Genomic DNA, 23,408 nt, shown 5'->3' on the forward strand with positions numbered 1-23,408 from the left:
GCAAAGGAACAAGTAATTGGTTTATTGCATGCTGAAAAGAGAAGAACGGAAACACAGCGTTTCGGCCGTGAGATCTTCTCACACCTGAAGAAGCCTCACACCTGTAAAAGGCTCCATGGTTTTCTTTCTTCTCTTTTCAACATGGAATACACCTATTGTCTGCAAGATGTGACAATTTCACGGTGTTTTGGAAGAAAACCTTTTTTCTTTGAATTCAAAATCAATCAGAATTTCAGCACGACACACCAACACTTTTTCTGTTTTAAGGAGATGATATTTTAAACCTGATAAAAATAGTAGGAAACACAAGTTTCTTGCTGTGAAAATTTAGATGGGGAAGTGTACTACTGGTAGCAGTGTAGAGCTCTCTGTGGTGGAGTGCAAGCGCATGTTCTATGGGCCAGTGGCGTAATGGATAACGCGTCTGACTTCGGGTCAGAAGATTGTAGGTTTGAGTCCTGCCTGGCTCGTGAGGCTTTTAAACCTCTACGGGTTCCTCGGTAACAGGTTGCCGTCATGTATATGAACTATAGAAAAGCATCTGCCACAACACGTAAATTAGCACGCAAGTGCGGGCTAGTTAACACAGAACTGTATGGAGATCATCTCCAGCTCCGAGCTCAATTGCAATGAAAAAACATGCAGAACAGAACTGGAGAGCAGCTGAATTTGTGCTCAGTAGGGTGGGGAGGACTCAGCATTGCTATTGTTCTAATTGGCATGAACAGCAGGGGATCTGAATCAGAACATGTCAGTTAGTTCGATCATTGCGTCAATATGTAGGCCACGTTAATACAGAATTATTACTTTGTCTGTCTCGTCTTTGTATATAGCTGAATGTCCCTGACAATTTCATGTTAGTTTTTAAGAACGACATTGGTGCTAATATATACATATATAGCATATAAGGAACACGTAAAAGTTGAGTCCATGCTGAAAAGATAAGAAAACCGCCACAACGTTTCATCTTGGAATAAATCTTTACTTGTTGTTTTGCAGCCTACCCATTCTGACCTAACTCCTCCCTTGAAATTCCCTAACAGATAAGGGTACGTAACGGCTCATGCGATGCTCAGTTGCAATTTGTCCCAAAACAAACAAGAACAGCAGCTGAGGGTTTGAGTTTGAACATGCACTGTATTAAAGCAGCTTTTATTTCCATTGATAAATGCTAGATATTCCTACAGAGATTCTCCAGGTAGTAAGCGATTCCTGTTTCTGTTTCTATTTCTGTTTCATATATATATACAGTATATATACAGTATTGTACTATTATTATATAATTTGTTACACTGTGGCTGTGTTGTGTGTGTTAAGCTGCTGTTGCACTGCAATTTCCCTCACGGGATCAATAAAGTATCTATCTATAAGAAGACATTACCAACAACGACCACAAGATGGAGATATTGTCCAAAGAGGCAAGAAGGGCAAAGCCGCGATAAGGTAAAATCATTTTTTGTAAGAGATTGCTGTCAGAATGCACATCCGTATCCCAAACAGAATCTCTAGTAAAATATGATCATTTGTGAAACAGGCAAATGAGTGTCTACTACAATATGATTGCTACAGATGCAGCCATTCAAAATTCGCGGGCGTACGCTGTACGCAGTCTACCACAAGTTACCGGTATATACCGCGAGTTACCGGTAAATACCGCTAGCAAAATAATAGTATCCGGAATTTCCGCAAGGTGGAGCTAATAAAGCTCAACTTCTCATGTTTGAGCTGTAGCCATCAAAGTCTTTAATGAAGATATTACTAATAGTATTAATAATAAATGACCTTGGACAAGCTGTAAACTCAAAGTATTGCCCTGGTCCACATTATTTTTTTCATTGACCGTCTTTGTAAAAGTAACACCACAGCATTTCGCAATCACGCATTTTTTTCCAATCATGCAAAGTACAGTAATTTTTGAGAATCGATTCACCATGCCTTTCACATGCTCATAAAAGAGGTTGATTTAGGAACATAAACATATTACCGTATGCAAACTGTACTGTATACAGTTTGTATATGTATATGTATATGTATATTTAATGTCTTAACTGTGCCCGTTTAAGTATTGAATATTTATATGGAATTTTACCACTGAAGGGAAATCTTAGTGCCTGAGCATAAAAAGAATAGGAGCATGCTGCAACGCGTGTGAAGGCCATAAACGATATTAATTTTGGAACATAAACATACAGTATATGGCTGGTCTCGGTACTTTAAAGAAAACATACACGAAACATGGTTTCATTATGACCAGAATCGGTCTTGAGATATTTTTAACTTGATTTACAGTATTTGAGAGGTATGTCTTGACACCGATACTACGTAAATACTCCTCAAGTATATGTTTCTAGGTTTATATTATGCATTTCATACGGTCAAATTGCTTTTGAGCAACTGATAAGAAGCGCGAAACGGTATGCCCAGGGCGTTTTAGTTTTCGTTTTGTTTTAATGCAGTGCAGTGGATTGATTAGAGATATCAAGTACATACAAGTCATTTTTTAAGTGTTGTAGTTCGTCTTGTAAAAATGGTACGAGTACATCATCTGTCAACAATTACACAGGTTCTGTTTCCATATTGCGGTTTTTGGTTACGTAATATTATTTTCTAATTTCACGTTGTGAATATATGATTTGGGCAAACAGAGCCGCAAAGAAGTACATTATGGGTTGTTGTTGTTTTTTTGCAGTTTTATCTAAAATAAGCGATGCTTAAACCTTTGTCTGATTCTTGTGAAACTATCCACACGACAGTTACCTAGGAGTTGACTTCAGTGATGTCATTGATGGGATGTTTCTAAAAATCCATCCTCTGTAAAACATCTTCTCTAGTTGGTCTGCATATGTATTCGCTAATGAAGCTGTGTGTTCTGAGCCTGGTTCTCTACATTTCTGTATGAACCAGCTTAGAGGGCTAAAGACAGCTTGTGTTTAAATTGAGTGTAAGGTAATTTATGCTTCTAAAGTCATGGTCAGCATTTATTATTGTACTGTGCTGTAAACTTCTTCTGTGCCTAATTACATTATTTTATAGTCGATAATGTTTCTGTAGTGCTTTTTCAGCCCTCAGCATGTGTCTGTGCTGGTGGTGCTGTGGGTTAGGTTCCTGACTCCTATGTCACATGGTCTGTGGTTGAATCTCATGGAACTATGACTTTAATTTTTAACAAACATTTCTTTGAAAAAATGAAACATTTCCCTTGGTCAGAGATTAAATAAAACCTCACTCGCATCAAAACAAATTTATATTTCTAAATATCACAACATGATCGAATTTACGTCTTTTTAATAACAATGAATAGTCACCTATGCGTTACAAAATAAACATTTATATTGATTTGAATCGCGTTTTGATTTAAATCGTAAACGCGTGTTTAAATATATGTGTTTAAAGGCGATATACTGTATAAAAGCGCTGATTCTTATGGAATGTGTTCGGCCGGGGATTCAAAAAAAATATTTTTTTTAATCGCGTATCTAAGGAAAATTGCAGTATAACTTTGTTCATGCACAAACAGTGGCATGTTACATTATAATTTGGGTGTCTCCTCTTGCCAGAAAGCTCTAAATTGCATTTTGAGTGCGGTTTTTGACTTTTTCTAAATTGCAACCCATAAATAAAGCTGATACAGTTTAGACTTACTGTATTCTAAACTGTATTACAACATCACATTGGACAATGCAACTTAAATTGCAAAAATGCACTTGGAATCTGTCCAAGCCCTACTACGAAAATTATTTAAACTGCGACACTTATCATTCATCTTTAAATAAACTTTATTTTATATAGCGTTTTAAGCGAATCGGTAATTAGATTGCTCATAAACCTAATCGCTTTTTCTACATAAACACAGTGTGATTGCTCTCTGAAAATGCTTTTTTCTTTATATTTAGGCTCAGATTTCAACTATAGATCGTATTATTATAAACTTTCTTGGAAAAATGTCTTTTATGTAAACCATGTTTGCTATTAATTCATTTAGGGCTAAAATACGTTCATTGTCTTCCAATCGAGTCGAGTTGACATTGGAAGCTTGCCACGCCGGGACTGTTACACCAACCCATTAGCATGTTGAAGTGATTTCATTGAGGAGGCCATCTACTAGTTAACACTGTACTTCCTACTTTGAAAATACCTGTGAAATTGGTTTAATTCATCACAGCCAGCACTCCGGCAGAGAGGGGGGTTGTACTCGTTAATGTCTGATGACATACAAGTGGAAAGATTACAGATTTTAATCGTCTTTTTTCTGAACCAGGGAAAATCTGATCATGTTTCTCTATAACAATAATAAAAAACTTTATTTAAAATTATTTTACATATCCCGCTTGCACATCGCATGACTTTAATAAATCTATTCTTTATTAATACTAAATAAATAATACTAAAAATACTACAGCAAAGAGGTCACTTGATTTTTGGAATAATTCCAAATAGCACAATGATCCACTGGCATCCCTGAAGTCTGTTTAGTGCATAATCTTCCAAATACAATCACTAAGCAATTATAAGAATTATACCATCCTATTTCTTTGTGATGTCCTGTAAAAACTAAACCTATTTTTATAAGGCTTTTACTCAAAAGATTTCCAAACACACAAAGCATTTGTGAAGTACTATAGTATTTCTAAAGGTTACTGGTACAACATCAATCATTAAAGCTTAACAATAAAGTTTAGATTGCTGACTATGGACTAACTACATTAACTAACTGCAATGCAACAGTATACATTTTACAAGAATATCTGGTTGAATTCTTGCATTTGTAGCCATTTTAATGCGAGAGAAATAAGCCAATTTAATTATTTCACAAAAAATAATGTAATATAAAATGGATGTTTTTAACTTTATTGTAGTGTTTTAGAAACTAATATGTCTTCAAAAATGGTTGTTTTTCACTCCTAGGAATGAAAGCTGTTGTTATATAATGTTTATTTTCAAATTTTGAAAAATCAAAGGATTCTAGCTTTCTCCCCTTGCAGGCATCGGACACAGAGAACCTCATGGTTTTCCTAAAAATCATTTTTTATGTTCCCTGGTGTTCCAAACTTAGTTTTAATCAATTTTAATTTGTTATTATGTTAAAAACAGGGTAATAAATTTCTAATTGGACTATAAATAATGTCATATTGTCTGCTATAAAACTGATGTTTTCAACTCTATTGTAGAGATTCTAGAATCAACTAATAGAGAATTGAAATAAAAAAAGGGCATAAGAAAACATTACCAACAACGACCACAAGATGGAGATATTGTCTAGACATTACCAACAACGACCACAAGATGGAGATATTGTCCAAAGAGGCAAGAAGGGCAAAGCCGCGATAAGGTAAAATCATTTTTTGAAAGAGATTGCTGTCAGAATGCACAACTGAATCCCAAACAGAATCTCTAGTCAAATATGATCATTTGTGAAACAGGCAAATGAGTCTCTCAGGTGCCCATTGCTCATTTTCAGACACATTTATGCAATACTTTCACCATGTGTTGAGCAATAGGGATTAAAGATACCAGAGGTAAGGTTTAAAAGTGATTCTGAGGTGCAACACATCAGCGATACAGCTAGGCATCTGAAATGCGGGGTTTGAGAGCCCTTCAGGGAACACCATACCCTAAAGGTACCAGAAGTCCACTAGTATAAGCATTAAGTAGTATAAGCATTAAGTCACTGTCACCCCTGTTACCCCTGATTGCTACATATCTTCATTTCTTTGGTTTTTAAGGAGTAAGAGTGCAGGGGGTCTAAATCTGCGATCCAGTGTGTTGAAGTATTTCACAACACTACCTGTAGCCCGTATGGAAATAAATACTAATTCTGATTTATTCCTCTGGGCATGTACCAATAAATCACTGAGCATATATATATATATCACTGTGTTGAAGCTAGAGACCTGTATGTAATATTATGGTGCTAAAATGTCATTTTCACATATATTAATGTAATAAATGATTGCTTATGCTTAATAAACAAATCTAATTAAAATAAAAGCTTAAGTTTTGTATTTGTCTTGTACCATAGAACATGATTTTCTTTGTATTTCAAGCCCACAAAGTGTCCAAATGATGCACGACATGATATAAGGAAGATTATCACATGCATATCGGTATTATCTTTCTCATGAAAATGCATTCCTTTCATTACCTTTTAATTTTTAAAATGAACTCAAGTTGTGTATAATGTAATAATTTAAGTAGAATAGATTCTAATAATATAATGATCCAGTGTGTTGCACTACTTCACTGCTTCACTGTTCTATGCCGTCTGGAAATAAATCCTCAGACTGCTTACTGCCCTGGGCTTGTACCAATAAATTACAGGAGCACATCTATATATCACTGCGTTGAAGCAGGAGACACACAATCACTGCAAACACATCCTAAATACAGTGTTCCAGCACCTTTGACCTCATCCAGAACGTATCATTTCTTGAAAGGGATTGCTGTCCGAATGCACATCTGAATCCCAAACAGAATCTCTAGTAAAATACGATCATTTGTGAAACAGGCAAATGACTGTCTCAGGGGCCCATTCCTCATTCTCAAGACACATGTATGCAGTACGTACACCATGCATTGAGCAATAGGGATTAAAGACACCACAGGTAAGGTTAGAAGTCATTCTGACTATATTCTAAAATATTGGACTCATATTCTTATGATGGCAGACATGATGCTGCGTTTAAAACCGGGGTTAATGGACATTATATGACTGTCAATTCTGTTTTGTTTTGGAGACTCTTGGCTGCCTATATGGTACAGTGCAGCGTGAAGGAAACATTTTCCAAAACTGTGTCAGCTCAAAAGTTGTAAGATAACCTCTCCAGCTGCTTTAACTCTCTTCATTTTTGTCATTTAATTGTCTGTCGGCACTATGTGGCAGCGTTGCATGATAACCCATCTCACCACGGAAAGGAACCTAACAGCTTTGGTAAGAGAGGAGAAAAGGACCTGGCCAGTAAGGGGTTCGAACCCGCAACTCTGGCATTATTAGCACGATGCTCTAACCAACTGAGCTAACCGGCCTCACAACAGTGGTCCTCTCTGTGCAGCGCCTTTTACTTCCATTGACAAATGATAGCGATTCGAAGAGAGATCCTTCAGACCAGCAAGCAAACCCACGGCTATTTCGGTTTTCTATCTAGGCAACGTTGGTGTCTGCAATAGCATACATGAAAGCGTGATGCAATTTCTGTGGCTACATTTGTTGCACGTCATGCACAGTAAGAGTGTTTCTAACACCAAATAAAAAGTCAACAATTAGCGATCACGCCTTCTCCTCAGTTAACCCACTGAAACCCTTGCTGTTAACAGTTCTTTACTGCGTGCTTTAAGAGCACCTACATATCGTGTCGGTTCTTTCAGCTTTATTCATTAGGTTTTCAAAAGCATAAGTAGAGCACAAGAGGCGCGAACGCAAGATGTGTGGTTATCTGAAGAACTCATTTCCATGGCAGCGGGGCCAAGTGATTTAGCGTATTTATAGCACCAGGAAAGGAGAAGCAGCACTTCGCCTTTTCCCGCCTAGTAAGCAGGCGATCCTGGGTCTGAATACCAGCGGTGCCTCTCTCCGTGTCTTGTTGTGCCAAATGTATCATTTCAGACAAACATGTACAGCTTGGTTCAGTTTAATGCAAGAATTCATTTCCTTTCTGGAATAACTTGTTTTTGAAGAAATCCATACAGCTTGTGAAAGATGAAATCCATTTCTTGGTTGTCAGTGGAAAAAGATTGCCGGCTGCAAGAAGCGCAAGTGATTGTTTTCTTTGACCATAAACCTGCAAATGTAGGGAGCACAAGCAGCCGTCAGTCTCTGTGGCGCAATCGGTTAGCGCGTTCGGCTGTTAACTGAAAGGTTAGTGGTTCAAGCCCACCCAGGGACGCATGTCTCCGTTTTTCCAATGTAAACAGCATCACCGCTAAAGAAGATGGCGCAGAAGGCTCCACAGTCGAAACGTTGTGCTTCTTTTCTTCTCTTTTCAGCATGGAGTAAACCTTTGCTTGATCCTTTGCAGCCTACGCATGCTGACACAGCTACCTTTCTCTTAACGCGCCTCAATCATTATTCACCAAAACCATCAGCAGAATGTGTCGCCTTTGTGGTGATGTCACTCCTCTGCTTCACAAATATCCTTAGTGACGGACCATTTCTTTCTGCCATTTTTCCGGAGCGGTTATTGATTGCTCCATCATTTCCCTCATACTTTCCATCCCTAGATTGAAAAAAAAAAAAACAGAAACAGGCTGACAGGACGACAATCAAATTGCAAAAACTCATCAAAGCACTCGATAGAGTATTTGAATCCACAAGTAGCTACGAGCAACTTTGTCCTGGCTTGCATGAAAGTCGGAAAATGTCAAAAAGAAAAAGATGGTGGCTTTTTCATATCTGTTCTTTTATTTTTAGTTCGTTGGCTCTTCTGTCCATTGTCCTCCTGCCTGGCTCTTGACCTGTGACTGTCTGAACGCACACATTAGACTTTCAGGCGGGGGATTTGTCCTGAGCCTCTGTGAAAGACCCACCCACCCCCATAAATAACTGCTCTAGAAACACATGAATGCAAAACTAAACCACAGCTTAAAGAGGAGCTCCAACTCAGTGCCATACTAATGTAAACGAAGTAATACTAAGACATGTTCTTATGGATTTGTCTTACCTTGAGATATGTAATTGGATTTCAGGATTAACTTCCTCATTCAATGTAGTGGTGATTCTTTGCCTGGTCAGTACCTGGGTGGGAGACCTCCAGCGAACAATTAAGCTTGCTGCTGGAAGTGGTGTTAAGAGACTCTTAGGATCTTCCAGAGGCGTCTGTCCAATAGCACTAGTTGCCTTAGAGCTGGCTCAAACATTGCTCAAGAGTCTACCTTTCACAGATGCGCAAAGATGAATGATGGGGGTGCACGCTTCAAGGAGCCTTCCAACTGTAGGGACCGATTAGAGACGATCCGTAGCATGTGTTCGTTTCCATATACGCCCCGTGTCTCAACGGTAGGACAGAGTCAAATACTGCCTCGACACGTAACAGCGTTATATTAAACCGCAGGACTTGAGGGCTGTTTTGTTTGAATGTTCAAGGCATTGGTAAGAGCGTAGGTCAAGGGCCATTGGTGCATCTCCTGTAACTGGAGTAAAAATGCTATTCAAAGTGCAGTGACTAAAATCGTCGTCCACATGTCTTCGTTGTTGATTGCTTTCTGTCTAAGAACGTTCTGTTTTCATGTCCGAACGGGGAGACTTTATCATTCCAACTTGAAGCCACCCTTAAGTCCTCTGAGGTGTGTGTGTGTGTGTGCTTGCACGTATGGCGTAAAAGGTTTCTTAAACGGAGAGCGAACTTGAAAAAAGTTGCCTCCGCTGCCGCCGCCGCCTCGCACTCCCTGTTCGATTGTAGCAAGAAGGCAGCGGCCGCGGCGCTTGCTGTAGTCGTGGCCGAGTGGTTAAGGTGACGGACTTGAAATCCGTTGGGGTCTCCCCGCGCAGGTTCAAATCCTGCCGACTACGGCGTCCTTTGCATTTGGTTGCGTGCGTGCGTGTAAAAGGACCAGCGCCGTTTCGTTTTCGCTGGGACCTTTAACACTCTAAATCGCCTGGACCCGCAGCCTGTGAAATCGATTCTCAGCACCCACGAAGGACGCTTTGCCGCTGGACACAGATAACGATGCTTTTCTGCAACGAGCTTTCCAGCTGAATTTTCTCGACAGCTCCGTACTGAACCTGTTCTCCATTGCAACATAGCGGAGGCTCGTCACGTCTATAGCAAGGCTGTGTAGGACCGCATACGCCACAGTGACTTGTACACAGACCACATGAAAGGCAAGCAAAATACACTTTTAAAATTCCAAAGACTCACAAGGTCAGAGAAACAGCGATGACCTGAACAGATCTGTTACAGAAGTCTAGGTTGACCTTTTTAGAGCTGTAATTGCATTTTTGTTTAATAGAAGATCAAATCTACTCGCATGTACCAGCACCTTACAGTTTATTGATGTTAATTCTGTTTAAGTAATAAGATTGCTAACGATGTTGGGCTTTAGCCGGTGTTTTTTAGAACAAATTGCTTACACTTCTGTAAGGAATACGCAGTACGTGCCTTTGTCAGTCATTGCTCACCATACCTGTAACTTTCTTATCTAACTCACTTCCTCAAATGGTGAAGGTCCACAAACATAAATGAAAAAAAACCCTTGTTGTAGATGAGGTGCACAAAAAAGCAGCCCCTGATAGTGTATAACACATTTATACTATTGCAGAGTCACATGTAACATATATATGTATATACTGTATATATATATGAAACAGAAATAGAAACAGAAACAGGAATCGCTTACTCACCTGGAGAATCTCTGTAGGAATATCTAGCATTTATCAATGGAAATAAAAGCTGCTTTAATACAGTGCATGTTCAAACTCAAACCCTCAGCTGCTGTTCTTGTTTGTTTTGGGACAAATTGCAACTGAGCATCGCATGAGCCGTTACGTACCCTTATCTGTTAGGGAATTTCAAGGGAGGAGTTAGGTCAGAATGGGTAGGCTGCAAAACAACAAGTAAAGATTTATTCCAAGATGAAACGTTGTGGCGGTTTTCTTATCTTTTCAGCATGGACTCAACTTTTACGTGTTCCTTATATGCTATATATGTATATATTAGCACCAATGTCGTTCTTAAAAACTAACATGAAATTGTCAGGGACATTCAGCTATATACAAAGACGAGACAGACAAAGTAATAATTCTGTATTAACATGGCCTACATACTGACGCAATGATCGAACTAACTGACATGTTCTGATTCAGATCCCCTGCAGTTCATGCCAATTAGAACAATAGCAATGCTGAGTCCTCCCCACCCTACTGAGCACAAATTCAGCTGCTCTCCAGTTCTGTTCTGCATGTTTTTTCATTGCAATTGAGCTCGGAGCTGGAGATGATCTCCATACAGTTCTGTGTTCACTCGCCCGCACTTGCGTGCTAATTTACGGGTTGTGGCAAATGCTTTTCTATAGTTCATGTACATGACGGCAACCTGTTACCAAGGAACCTGAGAGGTTTAAAAGCCTCACGAGCACACGTGTCAGACATGGAGAGCGACGAGGATGGGATTCAAATCCATGCGTGCAGAACACAATGGATAAGCAGTCCATCGCCTTAACCACTTGGCCACCTCATCGACGAAAGTGGGCTGTCCGGACATGAGTTGGCGCGCTCCAGATGCTCTTTTTCTTTTTTTTCCCTCGTACTCAAGGGTCATTTTCCTGTTCCACATGCGATTTCAACATTTTCCTTGGGAGATGTCAAGCCAACAAGCCACTGCTGTGGTTCAGTGGCCCTGTTGTACACAGAAAGCACATTGAGCTCCTTGGACATGAAAAGTTCCAGATAAAAGCCATTTGTCATCCTTTCTCTTGGTGTCGATGTTGCTATTGTATGTAAAGGTGGCAACTTGCTCAGTGAGCAGGCGGAGCACACACCGAATGCAGATGTGTCTGAGTGGTGTGTCCAAGTGGCTGCAAAAGGACAGCACTCCCGGGGTGCCATGGCTTAGTTGGTTAAAGCGCCTGTCTAGTAAACAGGAGATCCTGGGTCCGAATCCCAGCGGTGCGTTCTTTGTTCTGTCTTCTCGAACAGAACTGGTCCTTACGGACAACCGCCTACGGCTAGACTTAATTAAATGCAAGTATTCATTTCCTGTCTTTAACGCGACTTGTTTTTCTTAAAATGGATGCAACTTGCAAAACATGAAATACAAACCTTGCTAATCAGCGCTAGCAGCTGGCAAAAAAAAAAGAAGTCAGCAATGTTTTTTTTCTTTAACCTTAACCCTGCTAATGGAGAAGAGTTAAACGACCGAGTCTATGCAGCTTAAACGGTGCGCACGTCGGGTTCTTAGCTGAAAGGGTGATAAATCACGCTCACCCCAGTCCTTAATCTTTTAAAGAGGATACAAAATTGAACCTAGATGCCACATCACATACATCCTGTTCACTGATAAAAAGGTAACATCTATCCTCGCTCCAGAGTAAATCTCACGTTGAGGGCATATTTTTTTTCACAGGGGAGTCACACGCTGGCGGTTTGAATACGCGGAAGTTCACTGAGGGATCCACAGTATATGGACCCTCTGTGCGCCATCAGTCCGCACTCCGAACTCTGAATCCTGCCATCCGAGTTAACATCTCGGCGGAACCTGAGGCGCAGTTCCTTCTTAAAACGTAATCTGGTGAGCATTTCTAGAATCGTACTTGTATAGATGCAGCCTTTAATGTGTTGCTAGGTTAAAATTGATGACTTCTTGTATTTCAGTAGGCAACTGCCCTCTTGATTTCGGATTTAATTTCTTTATTACAGGGGCGCTTTTATGAAGACAGAGTCATGTTCAGGTACTTTGCTTGATGGAGGAAGCTCATTTCGGACTCTGTGATCTGCTCACCTGGAAAGGTCTGCTATACTACTACAAGAGAGAAGTAGAGTCTGGAAGAAGGGACAATTTTATGATGCTTTGGAAGATAATGTTTTTTTTTCTTATACTGAAAATGAAAGGTAGTTGTTTCTATATGGACTCAGTCTTTGGAATTTATATATATATTTCAGTGATCCCTCAGCCATTCCTTCTGTATTGTAATTCAATTTCTATTGGAAAGTCTGTGACTGAGACCAAGTAAGTGTTCACTTTTTTATGAAACCATTATTTATTTTGGAGCAATGAGCAATTCTTATATAAATGCAATAAAATCATTATGCTCAAACTATGAGAGAGAATTTTAAGGATAATTTAAGAAATCAGTCTTAGCTTGTTTCTATACACAGATGGTATTATTTATTTTCAAAGGAAACCCGCGAGGATTCCCCTGGTGTGCAAGATGTGCCTGAATACTTTTGATCAGCTTCCTGCTCAGTTGAAGAGGGCGTGTATGAAGCACGCCACGGCAGAAGAGATCAGGATGGCCTCTCAACAGGCGAGGGAGGACATGATGAATCACCTGAAGAACGGGGTCATCGTGGATTACCACAGAATAGAGATCGTGTCTGGTGAGGCAAACAGGATAGTGGTTGTAAGACTGCTAGAGTCCTTGGGCCTTTTTGTACATGGGAAGCCTGAAGACACATTGGCAAGGTGAGATATTTTTAATCTGTAAGGCTTCTGTAGTTTCTTTTTGAAATCATTGTTACAACATATTATGTAAAAGCATGTTGAAAAGAATCTACCTGCATTCCAGCGGCCCTGAGCAAGAGGCCGTTGTCCAGGAGGAAGAGATGCCAGAGGCTGCTCTAGAAACTGAAACAGAAGCGGATAAGGAAGGGGAAGATGTGAGCTCTGAAGAACTCTATCAGCAGTAAGACTTTTTATTTTTCAGATGTATCTATTTTTTACTAAAATTCTAATTTGTCTCATAGGCATAAAATGTTTAAACCGGTGTTTTATATCCTTACAGGCCCTGAGTAGTTAAAAAGTATCAGCAGGCTCTCCGGAAGAGAGTGGCCCAAGCTGGACTCTATAGAAAGCACTCCCTGGATGCTCCTCTCCTGATTGGATTCAAACAGTACCTTACCAAGGATCTGGGAGTGGCAAATTATTCTCAGGAGTTATTTATTTTTTAAAGGCATTTAAAATTAAGCAATGGTATCTTCATTGTAAATGTTTTTATTTCTTAGCTTAAAATTCACCCATGTGAAATGATGTCAGCCATGATAAACATCATGACTCTATATTTCCTACCTGAATCTATTCTACTTAAATTATTACATTATACACAATTTGAGTTCATTTTAAAAAGTAAAAGGTAATGAAAGGAATGCATTTTCATAAGAAAGATAATACCGATATGCATGTGATAATCTTCCTTATATCATGTAGTGCGTCATTTGGACACTTTGTGGGCTTGAAATACAAAGAAAATCATGTTCTATGGTACAAGATAAATACAAAACTGAAGCTTTTATTTTAATTAGATTTGTTTATAAAGCATAAGCAATCATTTATTACATTAATATATGTGAAAATAACATTTTAGCATCATATTATTACATACAGGTCTCTAGCTTCAACACAGTGATATATATATATATATGCTCAGTGATTTATTGGTACATGCCCAGGGCAATAATCAGAATGAGGATTTATTTCCAGACGGGCTACAGGTAGTGTTGTGAAATACTTCAACACACTGGATCGCAGATTTAGACTCCCTGCACTCTTACTCCTTAAAAACCAAAGAAATGAAGATATGTAGCAATCACATTGTAACAGGTGTGACAGTGACTTAATGCTTATACTAGTGGACTTCTGGTACCTTTAGGGTATGGTGTTCCCTGAAGGGCTCTCAAACCCCGCATTTCAGATGCCTAGCTGTATCGCTGATGTGTTGCACCTCAGAATCACTTTTAAACCTTACCTCTGGTATCTTTAATCCCTATTGCTCAACGCATGGTGAAAGTATTGCATAATTGTGTCTGAAAATGAGCAATGGGCACCTGAGAGACTCATTTGCCTGTTTCACAAATGATCATATTTGACTAGAGATTCTGTTTGGGATTCAGTTGTGCATTCTGACAGCAATCCCTTTCAAAAAACGATACATTCTGGATGAGGTCAAAGGTGCAGGAGCACTGTATTTAGGATGTGTTTGCACTTATTCTGTGTCTCTAGCTTCAACACAGTGATAAATATATATATGCTCACTGATTTTTTGGTACATGCCCAGGGCAATAATCATTATGAGGATTTATTTCCAGATGTGCTAGGGGTAGTGTTGTGAAATACTTCAACACACTGGATCACAGGTTTAAACCCCCTGCACTCTTACTCCTTAAAAACCAACAAATGCAGATATGTAGCAATCATATTGTAGCAGACACTCATTTGCCTGTTTCAAAAATGATCATATTATACTAGAGATTATGTTTGGGATACGGATGTGCATTCTGACAGCAATCTCTTTCAAAAAATGATTTTACCTTATCGCGGCTTTGCCCTTCTTGCCTCTTTGGACAATATCTCCATCTTGTGGTCGTTGTTGGTAATGTCTTCTTATGCCCTTTTTTATTTCAATTCTCTATTAGTTGATTCTAGAATCTCTACAATAGTAAAGAATAGTAGTTTCTAAAACACTACAATAAAGTTAAAAACATCAGTTTTATATTACATTATTTTTGGCGAAATTAGTCATTTATTACACTATTTTTAATATACTATCTAATTAAAAGTGATTAGAATTAAGTTTGGAACAACAAGGAATACAAAAAAAAAAGATTTTTAGGAAAACCATGAGGTCCTCTGTGCCCAATGCCTGCAAGGGGAGAAAGCTAGAATCCTACACAGGCTACTGGAGCTCTGGCCTGGCTAAAGAGGCTGAATTCATCCCCTTCAAAGCTCCATGAAAAATGATCATTTAAAATTTGAAAAAAACCCATCATATAACATCATATAACAACAGTTTTCATTCCTAGGAGTGAAAAACAACCATTTTTGAAGACATATTAGTTTCTAAAACACTACAATAAAGTTAAAAACATCCGTTTTATATTACATTATTTTTTGTGAAATTTGTCATTTTTTGCACTATTTTTAATAAAATCTCTAATTAAAAGTGATTAAAATTAAGTTTGGAACAACAAGGAACACAAAAAAAAAAAGATATTAAGGAAAAAAATGATGTCTTCTGTGCCAGGTGCCTGCAAGGGGAGAAAGCTAGAATCCTACGCAGGCTCCTGGAGCTCTGTCCTGGCTAAAGGAGGGTGAATCCATCCCATTCAAAGCTCCATGAAAAAATGATATTTTTAAATTAAAAAAAAAAAAACATTATAGAACAACATCTCTTGGTCCACAGAGTGCAAAAATCCAACTTTGAAGAAAATCCATTGACTGATCCCCGAATCCTGAAGTTTCTTCGCATGATATCGGGCTTGCAACCACTTTCTAGAAAATTATGAAAAATGCCAAATGTATATCTCCAAATAATTTTATGTGCTTCAGAAGAGCCCAGGAAAGTTTTTTGCATACATGAAACCACGCCCGTTTGCACGTAAGCAGACATGGTTGCACACACGACTGCATGAAAGCACGCGTGCATGCGAAGTCATCCTGTTGAGCATTTGAAAAGCCGCACCACGCCGCACTTGAAATAGCTCTTACATTAGTGGTAGACGCAGGAATCGCCTTTTTATTTACGCTCTTACCAACGCGATGAAAAGCAAAACAAAGCAAAGCAGAGCAAAACAAAACGAACAAACGAAAACCCTCACGTCCCGCACTTGCATATAACGCCGTTACGTGCACCCCCAACATTCTTCTTTGCGCATCTGTGAAAGGTAAACTCTTGAGGAAACTCTGAACCAGCTCTAAGGAAACGAATCAGATTAGACGTTACTTTGACTCATCTTTTTACGCTCAGTGCTGGATTACTCAAACTCCAGCTAGGGTTAGGGTTAGCATTCCCATGCTACTTAGACACTTTGTTTACGCTCAGTGCTGGATTTTGGGAACTTTAGGACGAGTGGGAATTTTCTCCTATCTGTCAATTCTGTTTTGTTTTGGAGACTCTTGGTTTCCTATGTTGTACAGTGCAGCGTGAAGGAAACATTTTCCAAAACTGTGTCAGCTCAAAAGTTGTAAGAAAACCTCTCCAGCTGCTTTAACTCTCTTCATTTTTGTCATTTAATGTGACACTCGATGTATAACTGGAGCCTCACATATGCAAATAGTGAGGCTCCAGTTCGACACCCAGTTCGACACCACTTTACTGTATATGACAAAAGCATGGCAGACTGTGCCGGACCGGCAGATAACCTCCGCTTATTTTTACCATATTAAACATTGGAAATCCAACCACTTGCATTTGTGACACTTTATTTTAGCTCCACCTTAGACACTCTTAAATCTTCAAACACTTTTCTCTTCTCCCGCAACACTCTTGTCTGTCCGCACTATGTGTCAGTGTTGCATGACAACCCATCTCACCACGGAAAGGAACCTAACAGCTTTGGTAAGAGAGGAGAAAAGGACCTGGCCCGTACGATTAGGCGTTATTAGCACCACGCTCTAACCAACTGAGCTAACCGGCCTCACGACAGTGCTCCTCTCTGTGCTGCAAAAAATCGAACTCAGGGAATTTCTTTTGTCCCCCTTTGAATAGAAAGCCGTGTAATTCAGTGTACGGGCTTTCTCGTGCAGTTTCATGGTTCTTGTAACCCAAATCCTACACTGGCCTGAAGTGCCCCCCCATTTCACAGCATTTTTCAGCTGATTTAAAATGTACCTAAAGGAGAAGCATTATTGAAGACCATCAATTACCAAGAGCTTTTGTCAAAGGTTTTGGTGGTCATTTTTAATGACCACAGAGCGCTGTGACCTCGGTTTTACATCTCATCCAAAAGACAGCGCCCTTTTACAACACAGCATCTCCGTCACTATACTGGGGCATTGGGACCCGCACAGACCTCAGGGTGAGCGCCCCGCCGCCGGCACCATTAACACCGCTTCCAGCTGGAAGCTTTGTTTTTCCCTGTAGCTCACCCTCATCCGGGTACTGACCTGGCTCACACCTGCTTAGCTTCAGTGGGTTTTCAGTTGCGAGTTGCAAGGGGATGCAAGTGATGGAGCTGCTCGCTGCAAAAGCCACTGCATTGGCCGGGAATCGATCCCAAGCCTCCCGCGTGGCAGGCGAGAATTCTACCACTGAACCACCAATGCTCAGTGCCTGGGCCTTCAAAAAAGACGCTTTTTTGGTGCTCTGTGCAAAAAGCGTCGACATCTTCCAGCTGCAAAATGCCATTCGCGGCCGACGTGTTGGACCGGTGCGCTTTACGTGCTGAAATAAACACGCGACAGCCCCGAAATGTTTCCAGAGTGCTGTGCACTGGAGGTTTTTGTCTGGTGAAGACTTGCCTGGTGCTTCTCCTTGCAGATTGTTTGTCCTCCTCCAGTGCGGGACGAGCCAACACAAGGGAGCGCATTCGCCAACATCCAGGCACGCAATGCGATTTGGAAAGCAGCTCCTTTCCAAAGAGTTGCACACGAACGATCCTTCAGTCCCGCTCGGGGGGCACGGAACCCCTGCCACACACAGCTTCAAGTAGCGAGTCAGGCGCCAGGATTTTCACTTACGGCCACACCACCCTGAACACGCCCGATCTCGTCTGATCTCGGAAGCTAAGCAGGGTTGGGCCTGGTTAGTACTTGGATGGGAGACCGCCTGGGAATACCAGGTGCTGTAAGCTTTTGCTCTCCCGGCCAGCAGGGGTCGCCGTTGGTGCCGTAGGCTTTGGGAGGAAAACCTGCAGGATGGAAAGGTGATCTATAGCCTCATCTCTAGAGATGTTTTGTTGCTGTAGCATGTGTGTGACCCATATTCAAAAAAAAAAAACCCGTCTGTAAAACGAATATCGAAGCTGCCTCTAAATCTGCAAATGAAGATGAGTCGATAAACCACTCGTTTTTCGTATAACTAGACATATATTCATTTGTTACCGATTTCATTCATTGAGCACGGATACAATAGAGGTACAGCCATTCACTGTTTGACATGTCTGCACTGGTACAGAACCGAGCAATCAGAAAACGGGTGAAACTGTCTTTAGACTCAGCATACAGTACCGAGGCCCCCCATGACCAAATAAAGGCTAACCTCGATAATCAGCCTAAAGAACGCAGACTACAGCAAAACGACTGACTTTGAAAAGGGAATGAACGTCCGGAAGGAGTAGTGGAACTAGCTTGAGATGCTTCTCCGGACCCCTAACTAAAAGCAGCGGCGTCCACTCCTGTCGAACCGGGATCCTTCCGCAGCCAAGCAGCTCGTGGTGTCCTAACCCTCCCGTATCTGATTTTGGACCAAGCACATCAGGGGTGAGCACGAACGCAGTCCCCCACTACCAGAAATTATGCAGTCGAGATTCCCACATTTGGGGAATACGCAGGGGTCAGCACAGCCGGAGTGCAATGGCCGAGCCTCGCCCTGGGTGAACCACTTCAATTTTTAAGAACTTTATTTTCTTTTCACAAAAAAATACAGGACATCACAAATCAGAAAGCTTTACATTAATATACATACTTAAAACAGTATATATGATCACATCTCATTACATTTTGACACGGTAACAGTTACATAGTAACAATTTTCTTTTTTTCTGGTGCCAATCACATTCTTTACTTAAACATGATAATGTTTTTCACAGTTTCTTGAGATATTGACCTATGCTCTCTATTTCCCACAGATTTTCTGCTTCCTCCCTCCCTTCTCTCCACAGATCTCTGAGGTAATAGTTCTCTCGGGTGATGAACAGGGCCAGGCTACCTGCTGCCTTGACTGGGACCTCGATGCCTTTGAACAGCCCCATGTTCCTCACTCTCCACAGGGCGTCTTTCCCACTGTTCACCACGGCCCAGATCCTGTCAAACACGTCAGGAGGAAGTTTGACAGGAGAGATGCCGTATATGACGAAAGCAGCGGTCAGGGTAAATTGGGGCGAGAGAGCCTGCAACCAATCTTCAAACTGTGCCCAGAAGGCCTTAGCAAAAAAGCAGGACCACAGGAGATGGGTCATAGTCTCCTCCTCGCCGCAGCCCACCCTAACGCAGCGAGGGCTGGGGGTGAGGCCCCTACGGTACAAGAAAGTTTGTACCGGTAAGCACTGGTGGACGACACTCCAGGCTAAATCTCTGTGAATGTTGCACAGAAATTTAGAGGATGTGTGTTTCCACACCTTCCTTGTTTGGGCTGATGTTAAAATGCCCACAGGGGTCTGCCTATTGTTCTGGGGTGCAACGAAATCTTCCAGTTTTTGGACGCTGACATCTCGGAGGGGAATATGGCCAATTGGGTGAGATCTTAGAAAACTTTTAACTGTCCCATAAATTGCAGGGCATGTGTCAGAGAGTGGGACGTCCAGCTTGGGTCTGACACCCCACACTCTGAACACCTCCCTACCTACCCAGAGCCTGGAAAAATAAGTCCAGGTACGCGCTGCAGGTGCTGTTGCAAAGCCTCTCAGCACAGAGGCCAGGAAAATGCACAGCAGCTTCGTAGCAATATCTGGGACAGACTTCCCCCCTGAGGGTAGCGGCCTGTACATTATTTCCCTTCTGAGTCTTTCCTGCTTCCCACCCCATAGAAATTGAAACATCAATCTCCTCAGCACCGCCGCAACACGGTGTGGGATTGGGAAGGTAGAAGCCAGAAAATTCAAGACAGACAAGAGCTCGGCTTTGATGACCAGCACCTTCCCTATCATGGTGAGGTCTCGGTCCTTCCATTGCATCAGTTTTTTGTTTAAGATTGGCAATTTGTTCTGCCAATTTACTGTTCCCATCTCTTCTCCAAAATACACCCCCAGGACCTTAATTCTCTTCTCTTGCAGCCTGAGATCATGTCCTTCTTTTGGCTCCCTCCAGTTCTGATAAAAAATCTCACTCTTAGATGTGTTAATTTTTGCAGAGGAAGCCAAAGAGAACCGATCACAGCACTGCAGAGCTCTGCTAATTGAGGCATTGTCAGAGAGGAGCAGGGTGACGTCATCCATGTATAGAGATGTCTTTACCTCTCCTCCCCCACTTCCAGGCACTGGTATCCCATTAATGGCCTGATCCTGGCGCAAGGCAAAGGCTAAGGGCTCCATAGCCAAAACGAATAACAAGGGGGATAATGGGCAGCCCTGCCTCACCCCTGAACAGACTTCAAAGGGGCGTGATCTATTGCCATTAACCATTACTCTGCTGTTGCTACCTGTGTACAGCAGGTTAATCCACTTTCTCATGATGGGGCCAAACTTCATGTGCTCAAGTACCGATGTTAAGTACTGCCGGTTTAGGCGGTCAAAGGCCTTTTCTAGGTCTACACCTAAAATGCACAGAGGGAGGGAGCGATCCTCTGAGTACAGACAGACATCCCTCAACAAGGCCAGGTTGTCGCTCATCAGGCGTCCTGCTATCCCACAAGTCTGTTCTTTCCCTACCAGTGAGGCCACTACATTTTGTAGGCGCAGGATCTTAGTGTCCACGCCTAAGAGGCTGAGGGGTCTCCAGTTCTTTATGTCATTCTTTGCTCCTTTCTTAAACAAGAGAGAGATAGTGCCTTCTCTTAAGGAGTCAGGCAGCAATTCTGTCTTATAGCTTTCCTCGAATAGGAGCAGTAGCGGATCCTGAAGCAGATCCCAAAAGGTGCAATAAAATTCTTTAGGGAGCCCGTCAGCACCCGGAGTTTTCCCCTTCTGTAAGCTCTCCATAGCCTGTCTCAGCTCTTCTACGGTCAAATCCCTCTCAAGTACTTCCCTATCTTCTTCACTCAAAACGTTTTCTAGCTTTGAGGTAAAAAAATGAATTTCTTCATCCTTTAACTCTGTAGAGCTGTACAGTCTTGAGTAGAAGGCCTCGGTGCAGGAGAGGATAGCACTCGGCTCTGTTCTCTCTCGTCCCTCCTCATCAACTACACTTTCCATGACAGACTTGGAGCCTACCACTTTCCTGAAAAAGAAGCGAGTACACTTCTTATTTTCTTCCAAGAACTGCACTCTGCTTCTTAACAGCACTCCTCGACTACTTTCTTCGGCTATGCTCCGGATGTCCTTTTTTAAAAGGGTGATATCCTCGAGCACATCGAAGCCACTGTGCAGCATCGTGTACAGAGACGCTGCAGCTGCCTCTGTTTCCTGGCTAGCACTCCTCTCCGTCTGGCAGCAGCCTTCCTTCCCTCAGCCATGAAAAAGGCCTTTGTCCTCACCTTCACCTCCTCCCACCACTCTCCTACTGACCTGTACAGACACTGCAAGGACAGCCACTGTGATAGTTTCTCCTTGTAGTGGGATACTACCCCCTCGTTCTCTAGCAGCTTTGTGTTGAGTTTCCAGAGGCCTGGGCCAAAGACAGTCCCGCCCTGGAGTTCCACTCTACACCCTAAAGCCTGATGATCTGAGAAGAAGACAGGCTGAAGAGTGACCCCAACAACTTTCACTCTCTCTGAGACAAAGCAATAGTCAATTCTGGAGCTGCTATTCCTCCCTGACCATGTATATCCTGCTGTTGTGGGATATATACATCTATATGTGTCTGAGAGTTTAAAGTCTTGAACTAAGTTTTGCAGGGCCAGTGAGCTGGAATCCAATTTTATCGGCAAGCTAGACTGCCTGTCTGTGTGCTCTAAGATACAATTAAAATCCTCTCCCACTATCACGTCTGTGCTACTTAACAATAGGGGAGAGAGTGCCTTGAGTAGCTCCACCCTTCCTCCCACGTCAGTAGGACAATACACATTGATTAGCCGCAGGTTAATGGTCCCCCATTCCACATCCACACACAGCAACCTGCCATCTATGACCCTCTGAATACTTTTCAATTTGAAAGCCCATCCTTTGAAAAGAATGGCCACGCCAGAGGCTCTGTTGTTATTGTCCCCTGACCAAACAGAAGGCCCTTTATCCCACCTATCTTCAAAGCTTTTATACCTCTCTTGATAGGCTAAAGCACACTCCTGCAACATCAACACATCTCCCTCTCTCTGCTGGAGGTAATCAAAGACACACTGACATTTAACTCTGTCATTGATACCTCTGGTGTTAAGAGAAATTATGTTTAGAGCCATATTACATAAGAAAGTGGAACCAGTCTTTACAAAACACATTTCTCTTCGGTCTCACCTGTTACCTTCTTCTTTTTCTTTTTCTTCTTACCAATTTCCTGCCAGCCATCCTCTGAATGAGCCTTCATCAGGGTGGCAGCAGTAAAAGCGTTCACGGAGTCCATTTCAAGGAAGGGGGTAGAAGGAGGGGTGGAGGGGTTCCAGCTGTCCCCATCGCCATGCTCTCCTTCCTCCTCGCTCGGGGAGAAAACAGTCATTTTTCCTTTTCCTCAAGTCCAGCTCCTGGGAGCACTGAGGGGAAAGGGGTGCAGCCGATGCACCAGTCTCCTCTTCCCCCTCACCCACCAGCTGTTGCAGATCCTCCGTGATGGACTGGATGGAGGAGAGAAGGGCATCTGTAGCACTTGCAGAGTCTGAGAAAAGCAGCTCTGCTGAATCCTGGGTATCCTCGCTGGACCCGCTCCACCGGGGGGCCCCACACTGGCCCTCGTTCTGAGGAGCAGGAGTGGGGGAGGGGTCCTCGCTGTTCTCTGGGGTTTTCAAACCCTCGTGCTTGTCTGGTGCAGTCTGCGGTTGTGGGAGCGTAGTGGAATTCTTTTCCACCGGCCCCGGAGCTACAGCAGGACTGATCCTGGCTGGAGGCTGAGACTCTTTGTCCAACAAGGGTTCTTTGTTTGACTTGTTGTTTGCTTTGGCTTTTCGGGCCGGTTTAGCTGAAACAAGCACTGCCTCATCCTTTCTCATTTTGAGTTTATTGGCGTAGGCGTGAGGGCAGTTCTTAAAAACGTGTCCTTCCGAGCCACATAAATTGCACTTTGGCAGCATTGAACAGTCAGAGGCTA

The 23,408-nt window shown here is 42.0% G+C and overlaps 3 non-coding genes and 1 pseudogene across 3 annotated transcripts; 3 read left to right on the plus strand and 1 right to left on the minus strand.

The window, feature by feature from the left end:
• The first annotated feature begins 7,806 nt into the window (after positions 1–7,806).
• Positions 7,807–7,880, plus strand: trnan-guu (transfer RNA asparagine (anticodon GUU)). The gene has a single exon. It is a non-coding gene; the product is annotated as a tRNA-Asn (tRNA).
• Positions 7,881–9,420: 1,540 nt separating this feature from the next.
• Positions 9,421–9,502, plus strand: trnas-uga (transfer RNA serine (anticodon UGA)). Its single transcript has one exon. It is a non-coding gene; the product is annotated as a tRNA-Ser (tRNA).
• Positions 9,503–18,095: 8,593 nt separating this feature from the next.
• On the plus strand, positions 18,096–18,214 carry LOC138226664 (5S ribosomal RNA). Its single transcript, XR_011184626.1, has one exon. It is a non-coding gene; the product is annotated as a 5S ribosomal RNA (ribosomal RNA).
• A 623-nt stretch (positions 18,215–18,837) lies between these two features.
• On the minus strand, positions 18,838–18,973 carry LOC138226679 (U1 spliceosomal RNA; annotated as a pseudogene).
• Positions 18,974–23,408: the final 4,435 nt, after the last annotated feature.

Source organism: Lepisosteus oculatus, unplaced genomic scaffold, assembly GCF_040954835.1.
Source record: "Lepisosteus oculatus isolate fLepOcu1 unplaced genomic scaffold, fLepOcu1.hap2 HAP2_SCAFFOLD_160, whole genome shotgun sequence".
NCBI classification, from domain to species: domain Eukaryota; kingdom Metazoa; phylum Chordata; class Actinopteri; order Semionotiformes; family Lepisosteidae; genus Lepisosteus; species Lepisosteus oculatus.